Here is an 8,055-nt window from a genome sequence, read left to right on the forward strand (position 1 = left end):
AAAGAGAAGTGTAGGGAAGACAGTTATAGTATTCTCTTGCTATTTAATGGTTCTGCGAGGCATTGGCTGAAGCTGTCTAGAGGAGAGCCTGGGACCAGCCAAGTCAGATCTCGACACTAGTGTTGAAGTTGCTTACTATTGGTTTCTCTTTTGAATTAATATGATTCCACCCACTCCACTGGCCAATCATCTTAGAAGTTTCCAGATTTTGGTGCAATGTCAGGACAGGATAGAATGGTGGCCTATCTCGTAACCTTGGGCTGCATTATGGAACCTAGAGGCAGTTTGTTCAAAAGAGCACAGCCTTTGAATTCAGGTTCAAGCATTTTAAATGTTGACTGTGTAACCCTGAGAAATTTAACCTTTATGCACCTCTTAATCTTCCTCCGTGGAAGGCGGAAGCATAAGGCTTACTCTGCAGACTGGGGTTTACTTGTGATAACCTAGCACTTTTTACGACCTGTCATTATGTATCTATTTGTTTCTGCCTCTTCTTCCAAATGTAAATTCCTTGAGGGCAGAGACTTTGTTTTGTCACCATTGTATCTCCTGTTCCTACCAGGCATATATCAGTTATTCTGTGATTCTTTTTGAATAGATGAATGGACAGATGGATGGCCAGTGTCTGAAATACAGTAGTTACTCAACAAGTACTTGTTTGTTTTCACTTCATCTCCAGCCTCATCCTAAACGTCTCCTCTCTGCCCCCCATTCACTTTTGTTGCTGCGTAAGTCCTTCGAATGACAATTCATATGAGAGCACATTGTAAACTTCAAAGCACTATACAAGCATTGGGGTAGTAATATCACCATAATGTTAATGGCATTATATAATTCTGTTTCTCTCCCTGCATCCTGCTAGCTTTTAATCTCTTTTTAAGAGAAAGACTGTACCAGTTATTTTTCTATATATTGTAAGTGCTCGGTAATGTTTATGGAATGAGTTTTAGTGAAAAAAAAATCACTTCTAATTTGAATGTGTCTTGAAAAGTCTAGTATTTTACATAAGAGGCAGGAGATCTTAATCAGCCTGAGGGTTTTAGCTGTAATGGACAAATACTACAAGAATTGAGCATGGATATGGTACCTTTCAGGCACTGGAGACTGAACGCTATTGAAATCCTAAAATTGTGTGTGGGCTAAGCTAGGTTGCCTGTAATGTGTCTTCAGGTATCCTCACCTACCTTTGCATTAGAAAGGGGGGTCTGCCAGTTGCCCCATCTTCATCACTCTGCTCCTCTTTTCCCAAATGCACGCACAGTCTACACGCTCCCTTAGACGCTGAGTTGGAAGTCTCATATAATAATCAGCGTAGGGAATAGTGTCAGATATTTGTAGGAACTATAATTTTCAATGGGGAAGCTGGCAGTCGCAGCAATGGGAGTTATTAAAAAGTCACTAGCGTGTATATGTTGGGATTTTTCCCATCTATCTTTCTGTTCTCACTTTCCAGTTTAATTCCACTGGGGTCTGAGAGTTTACCTTGTATGATCTGTGAAGGTGTGTTTTATGGCCCAGAATATGGTCTATCCTGGTGTATATTCCGTGTGAGCTTGAGAAGAATGTGTATTCTGCTGTCGTTGGATGAAATATATTATAAATATTAATTAGATCCAGTTGATTAATGTTGCTACTTAATTCAACTGTATCATTATTGATTTTCCGCCTTTTGGATCTTAAATTATGGGCAGAGGGATGTTGAAGTCTCCAACTATAATAGTGGGTTTGTCTACTTCTCCTTGTATTTCTATCGGTTCTTGCCTCACCTATTTTGATACTCTGCTGTTAAAGGGCATACACATTAATGATTATTACATACTGGGAAAATTAACCCCTTTATCATCATCATTATAAAGATCTTCTTTTAATAATTTCCCTTGTTCTGAAGTCTGCTTCATCTCAAATTAATGTATCTACTCGTTTTCTTTTGGTATATTTTTCTCCACTAAATTACTTTTTAAAAAAATTTTTTTATTGTTATGTTAATCACCATACATTACATCATTAGTTTTTGATGTAGTCTTCCATGATTCATTGTTTGTGCATGACACCCAGTGCTCCACGCAGAACGTGCCCTCTTTAATACCCATCACCAGGCTAACCCATCCCCCCACCCTCCTCCCCTCTAGAACCCTCAGTTTGTTTTTCAGAGTCCATCATCTCTCATGGTTTATCTCCCCCTTCGATTTACTCCCCTTCATTCTTCCCCTCCTGCTATCTTCTTCTTCTTCTTTTTCTTTTTCTTAACATATATTGCATTATTTGTTTCAGAGGTACAGGTCTGTGATTCAACAGTCTTGCACAATTCACAGCGCCCACCATAGCACATACCCTCCCCAATGTCTATCACCCAGCCACCCCATCCCTCCCACCCCCCACCACTCCAGCAACCCTCAGTTTATTTCCTGAGATTAAGAATTCCTCATATCAGTGAGGTCATATGATACACGTCTTTCTCTGATTGACTTATTTCACTCAGCATAACACCCTCCAGTTCCATCCACATTGTTGCAAATGGCAAGATCTCATTCCTTTTGATGGCTGCATAATATTCCATTGTGTATATATACCACATCTTTATCCATTCATCTGTCGATGGACATCTTGGCTCTTTCCACAGTTTGGCTATTGTGGACATTGCTGCTATAAACATTGGGGTGCACGTACACCTTCAGATCCCTACATTTGTATCTTTGTGGTAAATACCCAGTTCCACTGCATTACTTTTAATCTGTGTCTTTATATTTACAGTAGGCTTCTTGTAGAAAACATATAGTTGGGTCTTTAAAAAAACATCCACTCTGTGGTCTCTGTCTTTTTTTTTTTAAGATTTATTTATGTATTCATTTGAGAGAGAAAGAGGGCACAAGCGCAGGGGAGGGGCAGAGGGAGGGAGAAAATCCTCAAGCAGACTCTCCACTGAGCAGGGAGCCTGACTCAGGGCTCAATCCCAGGACCCTGAAATCATGACCCGAGCTGAAGGCAGACGTTTAACTGACTGAGCCACCCAGGCACCCCTCATTTGTTTTGTTTTTTATACTCCACATATAAGTGAAATCATATGATATTTGTCTAAGTCTGACTTATTTCACTTAGCGTAATAAATCCATCCATGTTGTCACAAATGCCAAGATCTTATCCTTTTTTATGGCTGTGTAATATTCCGTGTGTGTGTGTGTGTGTGTGTGTGTGTGTGTGTGTGTGTGTGTGTGTATGACATCTTCCTTATCCATTCATCTATTGATGGACACTTGGATTGCTTTCATATTTGGTGATTGTAGATAAGGCTGCAATAAACATAGGGTATATATTTTTGAATTAGTGATTTCATTTTCTTTGGGTAAATACCCAGTAGTGAAATTATTGGATCAAATGGTAGTTCTATTTCTAATTTTTTGAGGAATCTTCTTACTGTTTTCCACAGTTTCCAATTTACATTTCTACCAACTGTGCACGAGGGTTCCTTTTCTCCACATCTTCGCCAACACTTGTTTCTTGTGTTTTTGATTCTAGCCATTCTGACATGTGTAAGATGATATCTCATTGTGGTTTTGATATGCATTTCCTTCAATGGGTTATTTTTGAGGCTAGGTTCCTATTGTGCAATGGGAATGATATTGCTTATCTCATGGGGCTGTTGAGATTCTTGTTTCAGAAGAAGTATATAAGCTTAAAATAAAGTTCCAGGCACCATGTGAGTGCTCCTATAGAGGGGCATATTACCAATGGTGGCTCTTGGGCATGGATGGAGTATATGTCATGGACTCCACGTTGACATGTGCTAAATACAGAAAAACTGAGTCCCCTATGAGAGATATGCAAGTTCAGAGGAAGGTGGTTGTAGAGGTAATGTTGGGGATTTAGTCTTCCTGAGATTGAAGCATCAATCAAGGGGCTCTTTTTGATTTCTTTTATTTTGTCTTTAAAAATTCAGTTTAGAGAATAGCCTTGAGATAGGACATTCACAGTTTAAGGCTAGGATTTCTTAGCACCATAGATTCTATTTTCTATTTGATAAGTTGACACCAGAAGGAGAGGCATAGGGATATACTACCCTGAATATTACTTTACAAACAAATTAGAATGATTTATCATCAGGGATTTTTGACGTAACAGGAATCCCTGAACTCTTATTATAAAGGTATAAAGACTCTCTGAACTTAGAAAAGGAGATATTCATTCCTTGAGACAGAGGGGTCTCTGCCCTTGCCATAAAACAGAGAATTCAGTCTGCACCAAGAACCACACAGAGAGATGGAAACCTAATATAAATTCCACAAATTACATATATTATATAATTTAATTCCTGTACTTATTGTGCCAAATAGATGTGAAATTAAATATTAATCGATCTTAAGGTAGTAGCATACCTTTGGTAGATTTAGAGAAGGAGGATGTGACAGCACAAGTGAAATCCATAAATTATCAATCAGCAATTTGTGGCTCTGGGATTGGAAATACCCACCTGGCAGATTATCGTGCTTATTACATAAAACAGCCACTGTGCTGTCTAGCACAACGCTCCATGAATAATAGGTAAACATTAATTCCTTTATGTATATTGTAGGGGAATGGTAGGAGGCATCTTGGGAATTGATCCTTCTCCAGTTAGATGATAATACCAGAACTAATAAAACATATAATTTTATTTGTGTGCAAGAATGTTTTACACATCTTACCTCACTGAATTGGCTCTTGTCAGTTTCAAATGTCTTAAAATTTGTGGCTTGACCATTTGGATCGACAGTTTTGATTTGACAGGTGTCTTGACCGTGAAAGTGAAACGGCATAAATTGATATCCATGTAAGGAACCAGACCTGCGTCAGGCTGGGGTTTGCGTGATTTGTCTGCGAGTGCGCCCTCTTCTGGTCCAGAACTTGTCCTCCTTTAACTTCCCAGGTGCTTAGAGCCTTCTTTCACTCTCAGATCCTTATTGTACAGACGTCTGCGAAACTCGAAGAATAATTCACCTCTATGAAAAGGCGGAGCTTGGTATTTTAAGAAGGGGCAAGCCTTAAATTAACAGATGAGTTTCAGATGGTAGAATTCCAGGCATCAGCATGCAAATAGGGGGAGTTTGGAGTTTGGGGACTTCCCTTGTGCCTAGAAAATATGTCACTCCTAATTTTTTAGGTAGGGGGTTGAGAACAGGCAACAAACTCAGGAACTTTTTTTTTCTTTTCCTTGAGGCAAAGATTCAAACATCGGTCAGGATGCTAATCAGGATGTCATCAGAGGAGCAGAAGTGGAAAAGGAAGGATCTGGGTTGAGTTTATAGAAAGAAAGTCTAGGTTAATGCATGGAGAAGAGATGCTCAAGAAGTTTCTGTTCTCTGGCTGAATCTTATAGTTCCCGGGGGCTCGTAAATAGTAAATAAGCCCGGCTGGTACATGCACACGCAGCAAATGCTGACTGTCTGTGAGCACACTTCCTCCCTCATGCACCTGCCAGTCTGTTCTCTAAGTACTTTGTACTTTGACTCTGCTTTGCATTCAGGCACGTGTAGCTCTTTCCTGTCCTTGCGTTGCTGCTGTCTAATGAAGCTATGAGAATTTGCATCTGGCTTATTCATCCATCCTCCTGGGCCCAAGAGAGTGTGTTTGTGGGTAGACGCTGGATATGACAAGACAGAGGGAGATTGGAGAGAAACTGTAACCTTTAAGAAACTCTTTTCCTGAGGAGAACACAGGCAGCAACCTCTGTGACCTCAACCACAGCAACTTCTTGCTAGGCACGTCTCCAAAGGCAAGGAAAACAAAGGCAAAAATGAACTGTTGGGACTTCATCAAGATAAAAAAACTTTTGCATAGCAAAAGAAACAGTCAACAAAACCAAAAGACAACTGACCGAATGGGAGAAGATATTTGCAAATGTCTTATCAGATAAAGGGCTAGTATCCAAAATCTATAAAGAATTTATCAAACTCAACACCCAGAGAACAAATAATCCAGTCAAGAAATGGGCAGAAGACATGAACAGACATTTTTCCAAAGAAGACATCCAAATGGGCAACAGACACATGAAAAAGTGCTCAACATCGCTCGGCATCAGGGAAATCCAAATCAAAACCTCAATGAGATACCACCTCACACCAGTCAGAATGGCTAAAATTAACAAGTCAGGAAATGACAGATGTTGGCGGGGATGCGGAGAAAGGGGAACCCTCCTACACTGTTGGTGGGAATGCAAGCTGGTGCAACCACTCTGGAAAACAGTATGGAGGTTCCTCAAACAGTTGAAATTAGAGCTACCTTATGACCCAGCAATTGCAGTACTGGGTATTTACCCCAAAGATACATATGTAGGGATCCAAAGGGGTACATGCACCCCAATATTTATAACAGCAATGTCCACAATAGCCAAACTGTGGAAAGAGCCAAGATGTCCATCGACAGATGAATGGATAAAGATGTGGTATATATACACAATGGAATATTATGCAGCCATCAAAAGGAATGAGATCTTGCCATTTGCAATGACATGGATGGAACTGGAGGGTGTTATGCTGAGTGAAATAAGTCAATCAGAGAAAGACATGTATCATATGACCTTGCTGATATGAGGAATTCTTAATCTCAGGAAACAAACTGAGGGTTGCTGGAGTGGTGGGGGGTGGGAGGGATGGGGTGGCTGTGTGATAGACATTGGGGAGGGTATGTGCTATGGTGAGCGCTGTGAATTGTGTAAGACTGATGAATCACAGACCTGTACCTCTGAGTCAAATAATACATTATATGTTAAAAAAAAAAAAAAGGGAGAGAGAGAATCTTAAGCAGGCTCCACCCTCAGCATGGAACCCGACATGAAGCTCGATCTCATGACCCTGAGATCATGACCTCAGCCAAAACCAAGAGTCAGATGCTTAAGTGGCTGAGCCACCCAGGTGGCCAGCATTATAACTTTTAAAAAGCATATAACTCTTCACCTCTTTGCAACTTGCTTTATTTTGTGCAGTGCATGTGTATTTGAAACTAGAAAGAGTAAGATGTTTTGAATTTTGAAACTAGAATAAAATATTTTGAAACTAGAAAGAGTAAAAATTAAAAAGTGGAGACTTTTTAATCCTGCCTCAAAACTTAAAAAAATAGGTTATTTAATGTTTAAATATGTTCTAGAAAGTGTTCCTGGCAAGTGTTCCTGGCCAAAAAATTTGGTTATACTTTAACCAAATTAAGTCAGCTTTTCATTTCTAAGGGAAAATAGCTACATTTCAGAGATGGAAGAATTCTGAATGAGAGGGAGAAAGCTGGTCTTCAGAGTATGTTCTGGAAACAGTGGATTCATGTTGTGATCCAATGGTCTCTTTTCCCCTTTTGTCTACAGTTAAAGAGGAAGGGGGTAGAGAAGGCAAAAGAAGACTCAGAGTAGGCTCACACTTGCTTTTAGGCACAAAGTGGGTTAGTTTCTCAGACTAGAGAAATGGGTGCTTTCATACCTGATTGAAGATGCAAGCTCATTCAAGCCAGAAAGATGGTAACACATCTCTCACCCTAATCAAGGGGTTTTGCACACATTTAAATAAGTTATGCCTACAGAGAGCAAAGATGGAAAATGATTGAGGATTGATGTATAGGGTGTTTTATTTGTGCCGATGCTCTGGTGTTTGCTTTCCACTTTAACTATCTCTAGTTGCATATATGTATTTTTTTAATTAAAGGATTTTTTTGTTAAGATTTTATTTATTTATTTGACAGAGAGAGACAGCGAGAGAGGGAATACAAGCAGGGGGAGTGGGAGAGGGAGAAGCAGGCTTCCCGAGGAGCAGGGAGCCTGATGCGGGGCTCAATCCCAGGATTCTGGGATCATGACCCGAGCCGAAGGCGGACGCTTTAACGACTGAGCCACCCAGGCGCCCCTCTCTAGTTGTATATTATACTTAATTAGTACTGCCAAAGTTTCAAATTGTTATAAGTAACAGTTGAATTTAAAACTCTCTTAAAAAAATTTTTTTTAAAGAGTAATAGACGGGGAAAAGGGTCTAATTTAGTTTGGTCTCTCTTACTTTTTTTTTTTTTTGAAAGATTTTATTTATTTATTTGAGAGAGAGAGTGAGA

The sequence above is a fragment of the Eumetopias jubatus genome, unplaced genomic scaffold (assembly GCF_037043125.1).
Source record: "Eumetopias jubatus isolate StellerSeaLion01/CBP00866 unplaced genomic scaffold, mEumJub1_p1.0 scaffold_13, whole genome shotgun sequence".
NCBI classification, from domain to species: domain Eukaryota; kingdom Metazoa; phylum Chordata; class Mammalia; order Carnivora; family Otariidae; genus Eumetopias; species Eumetopias jubatus.